Genomic DNA, 22233 nt, shown 5'->3' on the forward strand with positions numbered 1-22233 from the left:
ACTTCATACCTCTTTCTTCAATCTGCATTCATAAACACCATTTATAATGCATAGTCTCCGTCAAATTTGCTGATGTGTTAGAAATGCTTATTAATGTATTAGGATTTCTGTGAATAGGTTGGTACATGTACCTACGTAGGTGTGTCAAATTCTGTGTAAGACAAGCTTTCTCTAGGCTTTGCACAAATAGAATTCAACTGCATGGAATCAAATAGTTTTATTCAGCAGTCATTGCACATATGCCTGTTCTTTAATACTGAATACACATACTGTAAAACACAGATTTGGGACAACTGAAGTGACTGGGGATTCCTACACAAAATGAGGTTATCACAAGCATATGGCATGTGTCCAGTACGAATCCATATCAGCATGTTGTGTATGAGATGAATAGATGTCCTTCATGAACATCAGATATGATGGCTTGTACTTCCTTGATACATAGAACAGGTGCAGGAATGCACACAGTGTCCCCAATTATCATTTAAAGGGAAATTTAACTTCATCATGTTCGGTTGTTTACTTGATCGTATTAAATCATATAAACGAAGCAGTGAATTAACTCTGTTTAGTTTCATGGCAATTCGACATGAGATGACACAGAATTACAGAATTACAGAATGACACTTAATTAAGGTTTAATATGTGACCATGCATCACAAAACAAACAAAAAGTCACACGCTTTGATTTTATAAAGTGAGGTCTCAAAACAGGTGAAATGGGTCAACTAAGTAAATCTTGGGTTTTCATATTTTCTGAAAGAGCTATCTTTTTTCTACATTATTCTTTAGTTTGGATCATAACACGATTGGGAAAGTGTGTTTTGAGCAGTTTTTCTGCAACCCCTTTTTTGGGGAGAGTAGAATGATCCGGTATGTATTAGAGGCCCCTTTTCATTTCTTGAAATCCTTTGTACACTTTTCACTTTTAAGTCTAATAACTTTTGAAAGGGTAACGCTACTGCTTTGAAAGTTGGCATTAATCATGGACAGAATATGTTGATAGAACATGCTTAATTTCAGCATAATCTGATAATCCTTCATTGTTGTTGCTCCGATGGTTGACATCCTGTGTTTTGTCCCTTTCATTGCACAGCTAGCGATTAAAGGCTACTTGAATAGGCCCTGTACTTCAGAGCCTCTTTTCTCAGTTCGCACTTTTCCAGAGTGTGTGCTTTCTTTCGAGTATTTTGGTAGGTTGGGGGAGTCCATCTGAATTGAGCTATACATCATTTAAAAGCTTAGAGTCTGCTCTTTCAAAATATGCCCTTAACTAAAAATCTATGTCTGGCAACTTTTTGTTGGTTTTGTGATGCAGGGTCATATATGTTTACAAGACAAGTATATTGGGCATCATTACATATGGAATTTATTACTGTAAAAGTGGTTTCTTTCGCGGTGGTTTTATTTTCGCGCTTTTCGCACTTTGAGGTTGAACCGCGAATTTAAATTCACGCGAAAATGTTTTGAACTCGTCGCTTGTTACAATGTCATCATTACCGACCGCGAATTTAAACACGCGAAAAAGTCGGCACCGATGGAAACCGCGAAAGTTTCTGTACGCGAAAGAAACCACTTTTACAGTACATGGTGATGAGGTCATAATATTTGTTGCAACATGATGTCTCTATGAACAGAAAAAATGTTCATTAGAGCTTTTCCAAGAAACCTCTTCCTATGGAGGCAGGTTTTTCTCAACCATGTACGAGGGATTCATGAAATGATGACATCATACAGCACACTGCAATCTTTTGAAATGATTTCACTTCTGGTTTTCCAGAGGGTTTCAATAGTAGGGCATACTTGCATACTGTATTTTGTTTGTTTTTAAGACTTACTGGTCAAAAGTCAATGCAATTCTAATCAAAACACAATTATTTCCGTATGTAATTAACTGTGTTTTGATAGTGCTCTCCAGGAAATTCTGAGATCAAGTTACCCAGCTAGAGAAATGTTGAAAGAAGGAAATGTTTTTCAAAAAAAATACTCTTGCAAAGATTAGTGTAAAAAGTACTTGCAATTTGTAGTTTAAAAAACTGTATGGGAAACAGGGGGAAGTGCAGGATATATTTCATATGCATTCTTTATCTTAAAGGGGATGGCTATAGTAACTGATCAGTGGGAATCAGTGGGAATGCTAGGGGATGATTGTTCCAATCCTCGTGGGATTCATTGAGTACATTATACATCTATTGTTGTGTGAAAATTAGTAGCTTCAGAATGGTCTCATATTCAAGTAATGTGCAGTTTAATGTTTCCAGGTTAGCATGCCTGTGCAGTGATGGGGCATTAAACTGCATATTACTTGTACATGAGACCATTCTGAAGCAAATGATTTTAACACAACAATAGATATATAATGTACTCTTAAATGAATCCCACAAGGATTGGAACAATCATCCCCCAGCATTCCCACTGATTCCCACTGATTCCCACTGATCAGTTACTAGTCATCCCCTTTAACACAGTTTGCAACTGATGTGGACTTAGTATATATCACAACAATCATCTTCCAATATACTTCAAATAATACACTCTTTTTATCTACAGATACTACCAATGGTGTCTCCATCCATTCCAGATGATAACACCACATCCTCATTACGTGTAATTATGTATGAGATTGTCATCTGAGAGCCAGAAGGGCACCATGGCATTCTAAGATTTGAGCATAAGTAAACACAAAACACTCAATTTTCATTTAATACAAATTTGTTCAATCAAAAGTGCGGGTAGATGTATTAGGGTAATTCCGTGAAGTTGGGGCACAAAGTGTTACATTATGGCATAACTCAATACTAATTATGCTATGCATATATTGTTTATAGGCTTTACATTTGTATTGAGACCATCCATTTTCCTGGAAATTTTGCACCTTTCAGACTCAATTTTGATGAAGTTATTAAAAAAATATGTAATGGTGTCCTGTAGCATCGTGACGTGTCCATGTAGCATCGCGATAGTTAAAATCTGGTCCTTAAAGACAAATTAATGCAATTAGCTTGACCAAAATTTGATATAATATGCATAATTACTAGATTAGTCAGATAGCTAAACATCTTAACTCTCCTTTCCACAGTTTTACTTTTACAAGAAAATTACACAATGTGTCACTATGCTATGCGGTGTCCTTCAAATGTAACAAAAAAGGACACCGCATAGCATCGTGATACATTTTGTAATTTTCTTTTAAAATCAAAACTGTGTGCAGGAAATTTGAGATATTTAGCTATCTCATTCATATCTTGCAAATGCATATTGCACCAAATTTTGGTCGAGCTAATTGCCATAATTTGTCTCTTAGGACCACATTTTAAAATATCACGATGCTACATGGACACGTCACGATGCTACATGGACATGTCACGATGCTACAGGACACTGTTACATATTGTTTAATAACTTCATCAAAATTGAGTCTGAATGGCACAAAATTTCCAGGAAAATGTGTGGCCTCAATGCAAATGTAAAGCCTACAAATAATAAATGTATAGTATAATTAATATTGAGTTATGCTGAAATGTATTTTTTAAATATCACGATGCTACATGGACACTGCCCCAACTTCATGGAATTACCCATTAACTTTGTTCCAAATATAGGATAAAAAACATCCTTGTGGTTTTATTTTGTAAAATTTTTTGAAAATGAAAATAATTCAAAATAAACATCATAATGTAGAGGAGATCAAGCTCTACAACATGATACCAAAAACTCAATGCACCCCAAAAGTGTGATGAAGCCCTTCTGGTTCTCAGCCAGCGAAATACAATTTTTATAGGCAAGAAGTAAAGCGTAATTTTGCCTTTGTACATAGATGATTGAAAAAAAGATTTTATTCAAAGGGATGAAGGTTCAGGTGCGAGTTTCTTCACTTTGTCTCCCTCTACAAATTAAATTTGTTAAGATCGCAACTGCTGATCTGTAAATTAACAAACATGTTGAAAAAAAGGAACCAGTGGGACTCAAATCTGTCATCTACTGCTTTCCGGGCAGTGACACTACCACCAGACTGTCCCTGGTTGCCGGCAGTGACACGATGAACATGGAGCAAATACCCAAGCTCCGAAATTCCGACATTGTCATGTTAAGTAGTCCAAGGCAGACAAGTGTTGCTGCCCGGAAAGCAGTAGATGACAGGTACGAGTCCCACTGGTTCCCTTTTTTCCGACATGTTTGTTAATTTACAGATCAGCAGTTGCAATCTTAACGAATTTAATTTGTAGAGGGAGACAAAGTGAAGAAACTTGCACCTGAACTTTCACCCCTCTAAGTAAAATCTTTCTTTCATTTAATATGCCTTGTTCGCCTTGGACTATCAACTCAACTCAACTATCAATTCAACTTTTCAATTCAGTAACCACTTTCAGTTATGAATAATTTTATTCTCAGCATCAAAAAAAAAAAATTTCGACTTCATTCTATGTAACCATGAAAACACATAGCATATAAAACAAAATATAGATAAGAAAATAAATCAATCCATAAACCAAAAAAACTTCCATTTTCCGAGTGACACATAGCATAGTGAAACATGTAATTGATAAAATTTTGGGATGGATTTCTCTTTGGTGTGCTGAGGAGGCAGGTAGCCTCCTCAGCACACCTTTGATAGAGAAATTATGTCACTAGACTAGTCCTTTAAGGAAGGATGAGAATGATCCACCACCTTAAGGTCCATTCTTGTTAGGAAATATTACGACATTCGCAATTGAGATGATTGAGCTTCCCATACACTCATCAATGAAGCATGGCAAAGTGATCGTGCTAGAGAGACAAGTTTGTAGATGATGATTATGCACACATGCACAATTTTGTGCATATATCTACTACATGCAATGTACAAGTGGCGAGCCTGCCAGCCATTTTACATCTCTTCACAGGACTTTCGAGGGAAAGTTCTGAGATAGAATTCAAGATTTTTTTTCTGTTGTTGTTGCTGTTGTTGTTGTTGTTGTTGCTGCTGCTGCTGCTGCTGCTGCTGCTGCTGTTGTTGCTGCTGCTGCTGCTGCTGCTGTTGTTGTTGTTGTTGTTGTTGTTGTTGTTGTTGTTGTTGTTGTTGTTGTTGTTGTTTGCTGCTGCTGCTGCTGCTGTGCTGCTGCTGCTTGTTATTGTTTGCTGCTGCTGCTGCTGCCACTTTTGTTGTTGTTGTTGCAGGGGTGAGGATTCTCACTATCTAACATCTTTACCCAGAGCTTGCAAATGGCACGCCCCCCTGGACAATTTTTGTGGCAGTGCTTCAGGCCACATTTGGTTTGGTTGTGTAACAATGTTTGCTGAAATGTCACAATTTTTTCTGATGTCACTCTCTTTCACTCTCAATGTGAAAAGCCCTTTTAAATTACATAACTTGGCTTGAAGTTCAGTATTAAGTTTTAGTTGTTGAGTGAGGGTTTACCAAACTTTTGCTGTCAAAACATGCTGAATAGGAATACAATTTACATCTGCAAAGCAACACGATAGTATATGTAAGAAGCCCAGCAACATGCAGGAATAAGTTGCTGCCATACAGCATTTATCTATTTTTGGTGCAGAATAAATCCAATGGTAACCCACTTGTCAGAGTGGATGTAGAAGTGCAGATTTGATCTGCAGCAAAGTGTTTCATATTCTTTCACCAAGGCAACTCAGTGCAGACCTACCAGAGTACTGTAAAAGTGGATATTTTTGCACTACTAATTTTTCGCGCACAGCCCAGCAGTAAGAGTATTGCATGTTTTTCAATGCCACGGAATCAAGATATCAACTACTGGAACATATGGCAAGCCAAAATATTCACATGCCTTCATTTTTGCACTAGTTTCTGCTTGCACGAAATGCGCGAAAATTTCAACACCGAGAAAATTTCCACTCTTACAGTAGCTCTGGTCTGCCTGTAAATAATTATGAAGGTGGGGTTACACATACTCTGTCGAGTTTTTTGTTTGGCAGATGTTTTACCTGTGCACCTTTGACCAGATCAAATGTCCCAGTTTTCTTACCCTTTATTGTTTACTTTTCACAGATCAAAACTTGGCATCTCAATTGATGTAGTCATGTAATTTCATTTTTGTTGACTTACTTCGGCGTGTTTGAGCTTGTCCTATCAGGGAGAATCTATTATATGATTGACCTTGAATTTTTCTATGCCTGGTAACAATACAGCTCTCAACATATGAAACACAATGTGGTCCAAAGGTGGAGTGAGATATGTTAGCACAGTTTTGTTGTGACCAAAGATTGTGGAGTTTGCCCTGGGCAGTGGAGAATGAACAACACGACTTCAAACTTGCTTCAGCCAGATTGCTTGATTTATCTTGAGCCCTGCATCTGTGCTTTTGTTGGCTCATTTCCTAGAATGTACATAATGTTGAATCTGTAGATTCAAACACATTTCATGCATTCTGGGCCTCATTTCATTGAAAAAAACTGGACATGATAGCAACTCTTGACGGAATGGCAATTGCCATGGTAACAACAAGAATCCAACTTCCCGATTGGCTGCTGCTATTGGAAGTTGCCATTCCAGCAGAAGTTGCTATCATAACATAACATCTTTAGTAAAAATGGGGCCCTGGGTTTTCCATCAGTGTTGCCTTTCTTTCAAGCCTGATGCATGGAAAAGAGTATGAAGTTAGCAGAGGACTTCATAGATCAATCTATGGCACACCATCAGTTCAGTTGATTTATTGAATAGAGTGAAATTAGATGAACAGAATAGCACAAGTTTATCAAAATCTGACATAGAATTGGAAAGTTATAGAATTGTGCCATTCATTCACTTGATAGTAATAATAATATGATATTGGCTGCAACCACACATTGATCAAGAGAAGGGATGTAGTTTAAAGGATATTAGGAATTGGCTTGATGAGAAAATGTGTAAAAGAAATGATTAATCATACTCACCGTTCAATGTTGAATTCGCAGAATGTCACATAACTTTGCGCTTCCAAACTGTGATTAGAGTTGATGTGAGGAGAAAGTGGTCCTTAGCATTAACTTGTGATATTGATTGCGCTTTCGCGTGTGTAGAAAATACATGTGTATAACACAGCACAACTGATTCCTGTGTATTAACTTTTTACATTCTATTACATAATGAGTGGAGAAGGCAAAACTAAAGATGAAAATTAGTGAAAGAGAGAGAGGGGGAGTGTAAAGTTTGTGAAATCAGTGATAGGAGAGTGGGATGATGAGTGAGTTGACGAGGTGACATGGACATGTTTTTGTGTGGAAAGTTTGTTGAGAAGTGTATAGTTCCAAAGTGAATTAGTAAATTAACATTCAACGAGAATTTGTAGAAAAGCATGGGAAATTTCTTGGAGAAGTGGATTGAAAGAATGCATGTAATTGATGGAAAGCTGAGTGACTGGTGGTGAAAATGATGTTCACAAGGAATTTATGACAAATAAGGAGCAGTCGGTTTAAAAAAAATATTCTTGGAGTCAAACCTTGAGTGGATATGGTCAGAGTTCAAAAACAAACTCGGTGAGAATGGCCAAAACCAAGTCTAGAGAGACTCGAGAGAAAAAATGAAAGTATTAGTGATAGTGATGCTATTACCTTACAGCTCTATCGGGAAAATTTAATTTTGAATATGTCCTGAAGCAGATTTTTCAGGCTTGTCTTTGAAATAATGTCTGGTATGACCCAATTCTATGTCCCTTTTAGAATAATGTCTAGTATAACCCAATTCTAAGTCCCTATCATATGCTAAAAAACAAGTCAACACTCCGCAAATTGTGCCAAGCAGTGTTCTACACAAACAGAGAAAGTTTCTCTCGGTGGTCAGGTCATGATCAAGATCCCAACCTGTTTCTTTCCATGAATGAACCAATATATCAACGTCATTGTTTCCCACCAACAACACAACAGCCAGAAATTATAAACATCGGCTTGTGTGAGTCAGCACATTGTATATATTCACATGTGGGCTGTTGTATCCTTTAAGTAAATTGCAAACGTACCAACAAAGAGTACATAGAAAAAAACAGGCTTATGTGAGGCCATTATGACATTGATCGCCTTCCTTCTCCTTCCATGCTGTTGTCATGGGAAAGAAGCAGGATGCTTTTATTGAGTGCTGGCGAGTAGGAAATATAAGTGCTGGTGTCTCTCACTCTCCATGATGAAAGTGATATAAAAAGAGCAGATCAGTGAATACCACATAGATTTGCAGCATTTGACCATGTAACAAAGAACTTGAAGAACATTTGATTGAAAGTGAAACTTCTTTGATAAATCGTACATCATTACCACCTACGCAAACCTCAATGGCTATTCAGTCATGACCCTGATTTCCGAATGTGCCTTTATTTCTCGTACTCTCAAAAGACCATGTTTATTTTTAATAGTTGTTATGAGTGCATGGACAATTTTTATTGACAAGAAATTGAAAGAAAAAGACGTCACGTTTTTCACATCATGATTAGGGCTTGGTCAATGACAATATTCTTCTTTCAGGAAATGTTGAAATCAACAAAAGATAGAAAGAACTTCTTCAGTTAACATTGCATAATTGCTAATAACTAGTACATGTCTTCATGATTCCATGTTTCTTGTTAATGTTCATATTATAAGAAAATTGTCTTAAATTTTGCATTGTTTTTTCCTTCATTGATATCTGTATTTGACTTCTGTACTGTTTCCATCATCGCATCCACTTCAAAAGTGATTTTTAGCTCACCTGAGCTGAAGGCTCAAGTGAGCTATTGCGATCGCTCTTCGTCCGGCGTCCGGCATCCGGCGTCCGTCGTGCGTAAACTTTTTACATTTTCATTTTCTTCTTGAGAACCCCATGACCGATTTTCACTAAACTTGACAGGTAGCATCCCTATGGGGATAGGATCTCAATTTGTTCAAATGGGCACCATGGCCCACCTGGGGGGGGGGGGGGGGGGGGGGGGGGGGGGGGGCGGGCAGGGGGGCCCAAACATCCTAAAATTAAGGAATCTTTAAAAATCTTCTTCTCTAGAACCAGAAGTGATAGAGCTTAGTTAATACTGTGAGTTAAATGTAGCAAAAAAAGCTGCTGAAAACTGCTTATCCAATGAAGGCGAGCCAATGAAGTAAAATGGAGTCAAAAGGGGCCTGAGCTTTCGATCCTAGCAGAATCTTCGTCAGAGGCAAAATGACAAACAGGCAGGGAAAGCAATCACATATAAGGACTTCACACAACAAGAACAGACAGGGACAGGCTGGGTACACAAAACAAAGAAAACAAAGGAGAGGGTGGGAAGTCATGGGCAAGGAGCCCAACAGGTAAAGGGAGGGGATTAGAGCGAGCAGGAGGGTGGACAGACAAAAGGCAGAGGAGAGCGGACAGACAAAAGGCGGAGGAGGGTCAGTAATGATCATGAGGATCAAGGAGGCAACCATTGAAGGAAAGGATGAATAGGGAGGCAACATCAAAGAAGATAAGGAACACCAGAAGGATATGGAAGGGGAAAGAGTGAAAAAAGCAACAGCAAGGGAAGGGGGGGGGGGGGGGGGGGGCTGAACAAACAGGGAGCCCTAAAGGTGTACCAGGAGGAGGCAACAAAAGGAAGTAATCAAACATATCAAAGTATATACACATATAGTAATGGCAAAAGTGACAATGGAATAACAGTAATGAAAAAAAAAAAAAAATAATAATAATTAATATATATATATATATATATATATATATACAGATAGATAGATAAAAGAAATAAAATAAAGCACATGTGAAAACTAGGGGAGAGAAAATTGTATACATGTATGTAGATAAGCAGGCAGGGCAAAATAAGCACAAGTATGTATAAACAAACAAACCTAGTGTGTGTATGTGTAGGCGGAAAAGGCTGTATAAAAAAGATTCGGGCTATAGGAAGGAATAAATTGGGGAAAAAAGGATCTGCAAATGAAAAAAGCGCAAAGAAAGAACAAAATGAAATTAAAAAATGAAAAATGAAAAAGAGAAAAAAATAATAATGGTGGTAATAATAATGAAAAAATAAAGGTGGTTAGTCATTTCCCTCCTGGATGTTGAGGCCATGGGGTTGGATGGTGTGAAGTCGTCTCATCCAGAGCTTCTCTCTGCTGGTTCTGACTGTGTCTGGACGAGTGCCTAAAGATTCAATGCCCTGTAGAGTCATATCAGTGATGGAATGATCGGGTAGATTGAAATGGTGGCCCACTGGAGTGTCGAGCTTGGCTGTGTTGACAGTAGATCTGTGTCCATAGAAGCGTCTTTTGAGTGTAGTCTTGGTTTCCCCAACATACTGGATTCTACAAACTCTACAAGTGATGAGATACACAACATTAGTGGTAGTACAAGTGATGTTTCCTTTTGTGTGGTGAGAGAGGCCGGTAGAGTTGCTGGTGAAAGAGTCACTCTCATGGATGTGTATGCTACAAATGATGCACCTACTGGCTGAACATTTGAATGTGCCATGCTGTAAAGGAGAAGAATTGTTAGTGAGGGAGGGTACTTCAGCACGGACGATGAGATCCTTAAGGTTGTGGGGGCGTCGGTATGCCAGGATGGGAGTATCTGGGACGGCCTGTAAGAGACGATCAGAGGTGTGAAGGATATGGTGATTATCACGAAGGATATTGTGGAGAGAGGGTAGATTGGGATGGAAAGTGGTCACAAGGGGTATTCTGTCAGTGATGTCCTGCTTGTTGGTTTTCGGTTTGAGAACTTCAGATCTTGGGAGAGAACGAACTTTGTTGATGGCTTGTTGAATTCTCCTGGTACCATAGCCCCTGGCTGCGAGATGTCTCTTCAGGTTCCTGGCATGGAAAGAAAACTCAGAATCCTCAGAGCAGATACGGCGAAGTCTGAGGGCTTGACTGTAAGGGATACTGGTTTTGCAGTGGCGGGGGTGGCAGCTGGCTGAGTGGAGGTACTGATGGGTGTCTGTGGGTTTAGTGTAGAGAGTGGTGGTGACATGGTTAGACTCCTTCCTAACGGTGACATCGAGGAAGTTGGTCTTTTCTTGGGAGAAATCAGAAGTGAATTTGATGGTTCTGTGGAAAGAATTGATGTGGTCAATGAAAGTATGGAGGCTTTCTTCCTCCCTGGTCCAGATGAAGAAAATGTCATCGATGTAGCGCCACCAGATCCATGGACGACAGGGGGCTGAATCTAACATCTGCTGCTCTAGCTTGGTCATGAAGAGACAGGCGAAGGAGGGAGCCATCCTGGTACCCATAGCTGTGCCAGATACCTGTAAGTAGTGCTTGTCCATGAATGTGAAGTTGTTTTTCGTCAGTACATGTGACATGAGGGATTTGATGTCAGATATGGGGGGGTTGGAATGGCCGCTGCAAGTCAAAGCCTCACAGGAGGCTAGAATACCTTCATCGTGGGGAATATTGGTGTAGAGAGAGGAGACGTCGAAAGTACCGATGATTGCTGTCTCGGGTATCTGGTCCTTGATGTCATCGAGTTTCCTGAGAAAGTCTGGTGTGTCATGAATGTAGGAGGGTGCGAGTGAGACAAGAGGTTTAATGTGGTGATCAACAAAGAGGGAGATGTTCTCTGTTGGGGAACCATTTCCAGAGAGGATGGGACGACCGGGATTGCCAGGTTTGTGGATCTTGGGGAGGAGATAGAATCGGGCAGGTTTGGCATTAACGGGGGAGAGAAATTTGTGAGCCTTCTTGGTGAGGTGTTCATGTTCCTTCATGTCATCGAGTGTCGACTGGATCTGTTGGGAGAAATTATCGGTGGGATCAAAGTCAAGAAGTGTGTAGTGGGAAGGATTGCGGAGATGTTTCATGGCTTCATCGATGTACTGCTGGCGGTCCATTACTACAACAGCTGATCCTTTGTCTGCGGGCTTGATGATGATGTCAGGCCTGTTTTTGAGAGATGAGAGAGCCTGGCGTTCTTCCTTTGGGAGATTGTCATGTGATGCAATGTCGAGCGTATCTGCGGAGTGGACTTGAGATGAGACAGCTTCGATGTACGTTTCCAGGGAGGGAACTCTGTTCTTGGGGGGAATCCATGAGCTTTTAGGATGAAAGGGCTCAGGAGCAGAAGGGGGTTCATCGAGAAAAAACTCTTTGAGGCGTAACCTGCGGTAGAAAGTAGAGAGGTCTTGGCTGAGTGCTATCTGATCGACCTTGGGTGGAGTGGGGCAAAACTTGAGACCTTTTGAGAGAAGAGACGTTTCTGCTTGAGATAGGGGAGAAGAAGAAAGGTTAACGACAGAAGTGGAGGATGCATCAGTGGATGTGGTGTGTCGCCTGAATCTGTTGGACCTTTGACGTTTCTTCGTGAAGTTGCCTATTTTCTTGTTCCTGCGAGCAGTGAGGTCAGACATATGTTTTGAGAGACAAGATTCAATTTCATCATTGTATTTGAGCCACTGGGTGTCGGTGCAGCAAGAGCGAAGTTCAGTCTCCAGTCTGTCGATGTCAGCTGAAAAGGAAGTGAGAGAGGCAGCACACTGTTCGGAGAGAATGTTAATCAAACGGATGGAAGCTCCATGTAGAGTCTGGTTCCAGCGTTTCCGTAGTTCAGGCGAGAGTGTTCCAAGAGCTGGAGTGCAGTGGAGTTGGAGACCTGTGGGTATCATGCGGTTGAGGGAGTAGAATCTGTAATTATCCTGGTGAAATGAGAATCTGAGGGCCTTGAGCTTGGTTTTCCTCAGTTGATGAAAAAGAGATAGATGGTTAGCCATGGTAAGCATGGGACAGAGAAGAACAATGATAGCCAAACAAGGGAAGGAGAAATACATAGCCTGTCAGAATTGAGGGAAATTCAAAAAGGGGAGCAAGATTGACCTGTAAGGCGGATAAATCAAAGGGAAAAGGGTAAGTACAGTCGGTCAATGTACAGCTAGGCCAACCTGTGCTAAGCAGAAAAGTGAGTGAAGAGAAATGATAAAGGGAAATGAGACAAGCTCAGAGATAAAGGCACGGAACTGAAGAGAAAAGTACCAGGAACGGAGACAGACACCTGAAAAGAAAGTAACAAATACGATACAAACAAACAAATATAACACTGTGGAAACAAAGATACTACAAGTCGAGAAGTGGGAGGGAAACAGGGCAAGGAAGGAGACTGAACTGGAACAAAGCAATAAAACAATTAAAACAGAACAGAGAAGACAAAGAGGATAAGGAGGATCACGTGGGCGTGATGCAACAGCAGAAAAGGAACTAAATGTAGCAAAAAAAGCTGCTGAAAACTGCTTATCCAATGAAGGCGAGCCAATGAAGTAAAATGGAGTCAAAAGGGGCCTGAGCTTTCGATCCTAGCAGAATCTTCGTCAGAGGCAAAATGACAAACAGGCAGGGAAAGCAATCACATATAAGGACTTCACACAACAAGAACAGACAGGGACAGGCTGGGTACACAAAACAAAGAAAACAAAGGAGAGGGTGGGAAGTCATGGGCAAGGAGCCCAACAGGTAAAGGGAGGGGATTAGAGCGAGCAGGAGGGTGGACAGACAAAAGGCAGAGGAGAGCGGACAGACAAAAGGCGGAGGAGGGTCAGTAATGATCATGAGGATCAAGGAGGCAACCATTGAAGGAAAGGATGAATAGGGAGGCAACATCAAAGAAGATAAGGAACACCAGAAGGATATGGAAGGGGAAAGAGTGAAAAAAGCAACAGCAAGGGAAGGGGGGGGGGGGCTGAACAAACAGGGAGCCCTAAAGGTGTACCAGGAGGAGGCAACAAAAGGAAGTAATCAAACATATCAAAGTATATACACATATAGTAATGGCAAAAGTGACAATGGAATAACAGTAATGAAAAAAAAAAAAAAATAATAATAATAATAATAATAATTAATATATATATATATATATATATATATATATATATATATATATACAGATAGATAGATAAAAGAAATAAAATAAAGCACATGTGAAAACTAGGGGAGAGAAAATTGTATACATGTATGTAGATAAGCAGGCAGGGCAAAATAAGCACAAGTATGTATAAACAAACAAACCTAGTGTGTGTATGTGTAGGCGGAAAAGGCTGTATAAAAAAGATTCGGGCTATAGGAAGGAATAAATTGGGGAAAAAAGGATCTGCAAATGAAAAAAGCGCAAAGAAAGAACAAAATGAAATTAAAAAATGAAAAATGAAAAAGAGAAAAAAATAATAATGGTGGTAATAATAATGAAAAAATAAAGGTGGTTAGTCATTTCCCTCCTGGATGTTGAGGCCATGGGGTTGGATGGTGTGAAGTCGTCTCATCCAGAGCTTCTCTCTGCTGGTTCTGACTGTGTCTGGACGAGTGCCTAAAGATTCAATGCCCTGTAGAGTCATATCAGTGATGGAATGATCGGGTAGATTGAAATGGTGGCCCACTGGAGTGTCGAGCTTGGCTGTGTTGACAGTAGATCTGTGTCCATAGAAGCGTCTTTTGAGTGTAGTCTTGGTTTCCCCAACATACTGGATTCTACAAACTCTACAAGTGATGAGATACACAACATTAGTGGTAGTACAAGTGATGTTTCCTTTTGTGTGGTGAGAGAGGCCGGTAGAGTTGCTGGTGAAAGAGTCACTCTCATGGATGTGTATGCTACAAATGATGCACCTACTGGCTGAACATTTGAATGTGCCATGCTGTAAAGGAGAAGAATTGTTAGTGAGGGAGGGTACTTCAGCACGGACGATGAGATCCTTAAGGTTGTGGGGGCGTCGGTATGCCAGGATGGGAGTATCTGGGACGGCCTGTAAGAGACGATCAGAGGTGTGAAGGATATGGTGATTATCACGAAGGATATTGTGGAGAGAGGGTAGATTGGGATGGAAAGTGGTCACAAGGGGTATTCTGTCAGTGATGTCCTGCTTGTTGGTTTTCGGTTTGAGAACTTCAGATCTTGGGAGAGAACGAACTTTGTTGATGGCTTGTTGAATTCTCCTGGTACCATAGCCCCTGGCTGCGAGATGTCTCTTCAGGTTCCTGGCATGGAAAGAAAACTCAGAATCCTCAGAGCAGATACGGCGAAGTCTGAGGGCTTGACTGTAAGGGATACTGGTTTTGCAGTGGCGGGGGTGGCAGCTGGCTGAGTGGAGGTACTGATGGGTGTCTGTGGGTTTAGTGTAGAGAGTGGTGGTGACATGGTTAGACTCCTTCCTAACGGTGACATCGAGGAAGTTGGTCTTTTCTTGGGAGAAATCAGAAGTGAATTTGATGGTTCTGTGGAAAGAATTGATGTGGTCAATGAAAGTATGGAGGCTTTCTTCCTCCCTGGTCCAGATGAAGAAAATGTCATCGATGTAGCGCCACCAGATCCATGGTGGCGCTATTACATTACTGTTATTCCATTGTCACTTTTGCCATTACTATATGTGTATATACTTTGATATGTTTGATTACTTCCTTTTGTTGCCTCCTCCTGGTACACCTTTAGGGCTCCCTGTTTGTTCAGCCCCCCCCCCCCCTTCCCTTGCTGTTGCTTTTTTCACTCTTTCCCCTTCCATATCCTTCTGGTGTTCCTTATCTTCTTTGATGTTGCCTCCCTATTCATCCTTTCCTTCAATGGTTGCCTCCTTGATCCTCATGATCATTACTGACCCTCCTCCGCCTTTTGTCTGTCCGCTCTCCTCTGCCTTTTGTCTGTCCACCCTCCTGCTCGCTCTAATCCCCTCCCTTTACCTGTTGGGCTCCTTGCCCATGACTTCCCACCCTCTCCTTTGTTTTCTTTGTTTTGTGTACCCAGCCTGTCCCTGTCTGTTCTTGTTGTGTGAAGTCCTTATATGTGATTGCTTTCCCTGCCTGTTTGTCATTTTGCCTCTGACGAAGATTCTGCTAGGATCGAAAGCTCAGGCCCCAATACTGTGAGTTAGTACATTGATGACTGTAGTTTCAAGTTTGTTCATGGGGGAATAGGGGTGCCCCCCTTGGGACCCAGGGGAGGGGGGTTGGGGAGGGGTCCTAATGAGGCCTAAATTATACATTTTCATCTTCACTTTGATATTCCCATGTCTGATTTTCACCAAACTTGGTAGGTAGCATCCCTAGGGGCATGGGATCTCAATTTGTTCAAATGGGCACCATGGCCCACCTGGAGGGCCCCCAGGGGGGCCCAAACCCCCTGAAATTAAGGAATCTTTAAAATCTTCTAGAACCAGAAGTGATAAGGCTTTGATAACACTATGAGTTAGTACATTGATGACTGTAGTCTCAAGTTTGTTCATGGGATTGGCGGAATCAGGGGTATCCCCCCCCCCCCCCTTGGGACCTAGGAGAAGACCTACACTACAGTTGTAATAGGGCCTCAATTTTACATGTTCATCTTCTTCTTGAAAACCTCATGAATTTTGAGCAAACTTTATAGCAGGTAGCATCCCTAGGGGGATAGAATCCCAATTCCTTCAAATGGGCACCATGTCCCCCACCCCCCCCCCCCCCCCCCATCCCCATATTAAGGAATATTTAAAATCTTCTACTCTAGAACCAGAAATGATAAAGCATAGTTAATACCATGAGTTTGTACATTGATGATTCATTGCAGATCCAGGGCTGCTTGCCCCCCCCCCCCCTCCCACCCTGGAGTTGAGGGGGGGGGGGGGGGATCCATATATGCAGACCTAAGTTTCCAATGTTCTCAGGTAAGAGTGTGCAAGAATGCATGGAAGGTGAAATTGCGATACTCAGGTGAGCGTGTGACTCCCAGATCTCTTGTTGTGAGTTACTCTGAAATGGAAACAAAGAGTGCAGTAGTTTTATGATGTGGATTGGATCATGAAGGTTGCAGTGTGATTAATTCCTTTGGCTTTGTGTTTGTTTCAATTCAAATGCAGATTTCCTCACACAGCCACCATGGAAGCATCTGTGAAGGAAGGCAAGCATGCTATTCAAAATCATCAGAGTCCACAGCTATAGTCTAAGGGTCCACACATCATAATATCACATCATGGAAAAGTTTTACGTACAAGAAAAAAAAATCATTGACCTGATGTAAGGACTGACTTTGTAAGCTTTCTGTTGTCCATTTTTCTGTGTGGAGGGGTGGAGGGAGAGCAAGAGAGAGTTATATTTTACATAATCATAGATTTATTTGATTTTTCTCCACATCGCTGTTTCATTATAGGCTGTTTTGAAAAGGGAAACCTCTTCCATTTGTAATGACTGTTCTTCATGAAAACATATTAATAATACCTCTGTGGTCAATACTCTGACTTGGATTCACAGCTGAATGAAGAAAAACGAAATGCTTTGAACCTATTTCACATATTCATCTGACTTTTCGAATCACATAACCTTTCTAAAAGATTTGTGAGAGTAACAAGTGCAGTCAGAGATCATTACATAAGCATTAAATGTGGCACGAATCTTCTCCAACCCTCTTCATCAGGTGAAGGGAGGTGTTTCAAAGTAAAGGTCACAACTTCAGTCATTCATGTTATGTTCATCATAATGCTGGAAGTTATTTGTATCAAATTTACAGTAGTCTTCAATTTTGTACATCTCAGCTAAACCTAATGAAAACTCATTTGCCAGCAAATGAATTCCCTGTGCTATGAAAAGACAAAAGATATGCAACCACCTGACATGAAAATGAGTACAGTTGTTTCCAGTCTCATGTAAACGACTGGATTTTTCTCTATGTCTACAAATGTGTAAATTGGTATTCAATGTCAATATTATTGCCACCTTGTTTAATCCCACATTTCATGGGAAGTACAAAAGGTTCTGTTATGTACATAGAGATTGACACTACGTCTTGATACTTTATTTGTACATGATGTGTGTGAAGGTGACACATGTGCAGTATTGTTTTAATGGGATATTGATTCTTAAAATAACACAGCTGCTGCAGACAAGATATGTAGAACCAAATGGAAGAAAATGATCACGGAAGAAGAAAAGGATAGATGGGGGCTTTATTTCTTGAGAAAAACTGAATGTTGTTAACCTGTTTGAATAGCCAATTCTGTTTTAGAAACATCCGTGGATACATTTGGTAACTAGGGGAAACAAAGAACCATGAAGTAAGACAACAACAAAAGCTGTAATTCTAAAATGTGTAGCCTTAATACTCGGAATATGCTCCCGTCTTCCCTAATGGTATAATTCTGTGACCTTTCAGATATAAAACTGCTTGTTCTCCTTGTTTCCATCAAGTATATAAGAAATGACTGCATATTATGTGTTGCAAAGTTTGATATAAATCAGCAAATACAGTCCTTTTTCTTGATGTGATATAAAGTTTGGTTGAAGTGCTTCAGTTCTCTATGACTGTTTCATTTTGTGAGTCTTGAGATAAATATGGAAAACTTGTTACATATTCAGATCATAATGAATAAACAGAGAATTATGTGCATGTTTTTTTTTCTTTTTGCCCGAAGTGTTGCTGATATCTATCTGTAGAAAGGTATGGTTATGTATTGGTATAATGGGCTAGAAGTGGTCATGCCATATAGTGGTGTTGGAAATTGGTGTCTCGTATGTATGTATAGAATGTATGCTGTGCTTTCTTTATTACCTGATAATGTCCAAGATGCCAAGTCACATCTGTACATGTATTATCAATATGCTTCATGTGGAAAGGGAGATAGAGTGTGTGGTATGCAGTCTCTACATCGTACAAGAAAGTGTTCATTTTTTACTTCCATGGTGTATTATAAACGTTTTATATAAGATATATTTATGATTGTCTCTTGTTTAAGTTGGATACCTATAAACTTATGACAATCTTGCAACTTTGGGTAGTGGTTTACCAGTTTTGAAGTTTATCAATGAATATTATACTTAATAGTGAGTTCATGCAGTTTATCCAGGTACCCTAATGTGTAAGGCAAACTTTGTTGTCAAGGAGAAAATGCAAATGCAAAGCTGACATGGCTGAAATCATGTGTTTAAAAACTTTTCTATGAGTTTGGCATAATTTGGACAGGACTCTGTGACAGTTTGATTGTGACAAGGTGTAATGTATCTGTATTTGGCAGCCGCACTGCAAATATACATATTGTAAGTGCCAAATAATCAATCATATATTAAACATGCATTTCCATCCAGGCAAGCGACAGATGAAAAAAATTCTTACTTGTCTTTTCAGCAAATACATTGCACCAGCAGGCCCTCATGGGGAAACACATGTAATAGAGCAAACTTACCTTTGAGTTTACCCCCAATGTGTTGATGTAACATTTGCGTGAGGAGAAATTACCTTTGGGAGACCCCAGTAAATTAATACATGAGAGATGAGTGAAAGAGGCAGTAATAGTATCTGTAGATTTTATGGGAGGCTCCTCTAAAGAGTCTCACTTGTAAACTTTGGGATTTTTCTTGCCTATTGAAATGCATGCATCACACAAGTACAACTCTTGATGGTTTCCCCGTGGGACCCAAGTTTGATCTCTTAATGTTGGCAGCCCTGTGAATTCTTATGATAGAGTATCCTTCAGGAACTTAAAATAGTCATCACCATTGCTTGACCAGCATGTCACATGCCAAAAAATACATCCTCACCTTGTTTATGCAAAAGAGGAAATGTTATTTTTTAATCTCAGATTTGTAAGGTGTCAAGTTCATCTGGTACATACACAGTGGAGTGACGTTCCAAGAATATGCATACAGATATCTTTACATCAGTGACAGTATGGGGACCAAGATCACCGTTGAAAACATGCTAACACCCTGGAAGATGATTTTGGTAATCATAGCTTTCTTCACATACTAATATCTGATGTCACTCAGGATGTTTCATGGCCTGTTCCATTTTGTTTATTCTACATGCCACGCAGTTTCAACATGAAGCACTTTCTTCCAGAAAAGTTTACAGGAAGGATGGCTTTATATTGCAAAGAGAGGATTCGGTTTTGTCGCTGGTTCAAGTGTGTCCATAAAATGGACATCTAAACTTCAGCAAAATGGGGAAAATTACACCACCAGTAAACACAATAAGTTTCACCCAAGATATCATTATGTCTTGAGTGAAACTTATTATGTTTAGTGGTGGTGTGATAGCTTCATATTCAACAGTTGTGAATCATTTGTGACAATGCTAACTTAGTCTTAAAGGCCAACTGTTGTCCTATTTGCACTATTTTTTAACTTTAGAAACAAAAACTTGTTCAGGGTTTATCAAGAAAAATGTCCCTTTTGTGTAACAAAATATCTCTGCATTAGGAGAAAATAACAATCAGAATAAACATCCAAAGTAAATGATCACATATGAATTTTTCTTTATTTTTGAATGCACCAACTACTGTACGAGCTGAAATTTTCGCGGTGGTTTTATTTTCGCGAATTTCATGAATCGCCTTTGAACCGCGAAAATAACGTGCGAATAACTAAGTTCAGCTAGACCCTTGCAACCATGAAATTAACAACACGCAAAAATGTCCTCCAAGTAGCTATTCGCGAAAATATCTGTACGCGAAAATTTCAGCTCGTACAGTAGTTTGTAAACCCTGTATGTTCCTTGTTTGATCAGTCTGGTGCAAGTTCCTGAAAACTGTCATATGAAATATATGGTGGTAAATGTATTCACATGACCACTGTGTAATCACAATTGTTGAACTTGAAATGTTAATATCAGACACTGATGGCAATAAACGTCTGGTTGATGTCATGTGACAAGTGTATGCTGTCTTTCATATTCTTGTTGCTGTTGTGTGGTTTACCCAGCTTTAAAGATGTTAGTTGACCAATCACCTGTCAGAGTACCCATAATTTTGATTGATTGATTGATTGATTGATGGATGGATGGATGGATGGATGGATGGATGGATGGATGGATGATGATTGATTGATTGATTGATTGATTGATTGATTGATTGATTGATTGATTGATTGATTGATTGATTGATTGATTGATTGATTGATTGATTGATTGATTGTTTGATCGATCGATCGATTGATTATTCTCTATTTTTGTTAAGTGAAGCCATCAAGTCCTCAGGTAATTTCGATGCAAAAAGTATCACCTTATCATCATTGGATTTGTACAATTTATTTATGGCATGGAATTTTACTGCATGTTTAATATTGGAGAAAAATTACAGAAAACTGGCTTCATTGATTGAATCTCCACAAACTCTGAAAGAAATTAGAAAAAAAAAGCAGTCATCGAAGGAGAAATACACACGCACTCAAGGACTTTGATCTTCTAATGAAAATGTGTGGTCAGTTCTGGAAATGAATTTACCATTTAAGAGGCTCTTTTTTTTTTTCTAATCCTGCGAAAGAAACAACCTATTATATTTGAATGACAAAGAGCTCAAAAAAGAGAAATTTTGACACTACACTGTGAAATACATTTTAATGCCAATGCCTTGTTAAAATAACATTAAAGAGATAAAACAGACAACTGAAGATTTTGCTTTCTTGAACATGGCGAGTTGATGAAACTGATGCAGGACCATCTGGAAAAGCAGTGTTGATACAGATCAGAGAGGTTACCCAGGACAAATAAAACCATAATGGCTGCTACTTGTAATGATAATCATCATTATCATCATAATCATCATTGTCATGGGCTGCCATTTTTGATGGAGGTGATAATCAAAATTATGGAGATGACAGGTGAGGCCCTAAAAAAGGGAATTGTCAGTTTAAAGTAACGGAGTACTGAGTATGCCATCCTGTGGAAACATCAATAAAATCACCAATCACAGTCCCTTGCTCCAACTCAGATGGAATAACCATTATATTTTGCACTCACACATCTACATACACACTTACATACAAACACAAACAAACATGCATGTGCACACACGCTAATATCTTTATTTATGGTCAAAAGTAAGAATAGAGAATCTATACATTTTGTTGTTGCTGTATGGTGTGTAGGAACATCTTACATGTATTACAAATTTATCTCAGAATGATGTCATGAAGATGGGGTTTTCATTCTAGAGTTATCTGCAGCAACTGACATTTTGTGTTACACAGCAAACGAGTATCACAATTCCATCTCAAGTGTACAGTCACATTACAAAGCACTGTGATTGTGGGCTTCAGAAATTAAAGCGCTATCAAAATTAATGTTCTGATTGATATGAAACTGTGCAATGATGTTCCTGTAACCAACTATATCTCACTTTGGGGTGATTTTCCATGAATGTTGCCAAGCTTGCCTGACATCTAAAAAGTGCAAGGAAATCATTGGGCTTATTCTTCACCCTGCAGTCGAGTGAAGTGTGTGTGCAGTGATCACCTAGCAACGTGTGATGCTGTTGGGATGCCAATACATTATACAGTACTAACAGTTATGGTTTACTTTGTTCTGTTTCATGGACGGTGTGTTTGTTCAAAATGATCTTGTCATGAATATTGTATACATCTCTAAAATATGCA

General features: G+C 39.6%; 1 protein-coding gene and 1 pseudogene across 1 annotated transcript in view; one reads left to right on the forward strand and one right to left on the reverse strand.

Moving 5' to 3' along the window:
• LOC139739110 (2-oxoisovalerate dehydrogenase subunit beta, mitochondrial-like) overlaps positions 1-20491 on the forward strand; it is an 86977-nt gene extending 66486 nt beyond the window's left edge. Inside the window, exon 11 of the mRNA XM_071649728.1 lies at positions 16731-20491. The gene's annotated coding sequence lies outside the window, so the exon portion shown is untranslated. The remainder of the gene's footprint in view (positions 1-16730) is intronic.
• On the reverse strand, positions 10768-11762 carry LOC139739142 (uncharacterized; annotated as a pseudogene).
• Positions 20492-22233: the final 1742 nt, after the last annotated feature.

This window comes from Diadema antillarum, unplaced genomic scaffold (genome assembly GCF_040938485.1).
Source record: "Diadema antillarum isolate AM-2024a unplaced genomic scaffold, OU_Dant_1.0 seq00000783_RagTag, whole genome shotgun sequence".
NCBI classification, from domain to species: domain Eukaryota; kingdom Metazoa; phylum Echinodermata; class Echinoidea; order Diadematoida; family Diadematidae; genus Diadema; species Diadema antillarum.